We start from the raw sequence: 227 nt of genomic DNA on the forward strand, positions 1-227 counted from the left end.
GGGGGAAGTTTAAAAGGAGAGGTGAAAGGAGGGATGGGAAAAATTTTGAAAAAACATTGGAGAATGACAATTTTTTTTTTTGGTTACATTTATTCTTTCTGAAATTTAAAATTTAGAGAAGACTAAAGAAAAAAAATTTTTCAAAAGAATATATAAAGACATTGAACCTTGTAGTTGAACAAATGCTTTTTTTTCAAACTATAGGGAAATTTTCAGTCCAAATTTTT

At 26.4% G+C, this 227-nt stretch overlaps 1 protein-coding gene across 1 annotated transcript in view; it reads left to right on the top strand.

Moving 5' to 3' along the window:
- The window catches only part of LOC119594143, a gene marked incomplete in the record, with an annotated part of 99462 nt that overhangs the window by 41712 nt on the left and 57523 nt on the right, over positions 1–227 (top strand).

This window comes from Penaeus monodon, chromosome 33 (assembly GCF_015228065.2).
Source record: "Penaeus monodon isolate SGIC_2016 chromosome 33, NSTDA_Pmon_1, whole genome shotgun sequence".
Classification (NCBI taxonomy): Eukaryota; Metazoa; Arthropoda; class Malacostraca; order Decapoda; family Penaeidae; genus Penaeus; species Penaeus monodon.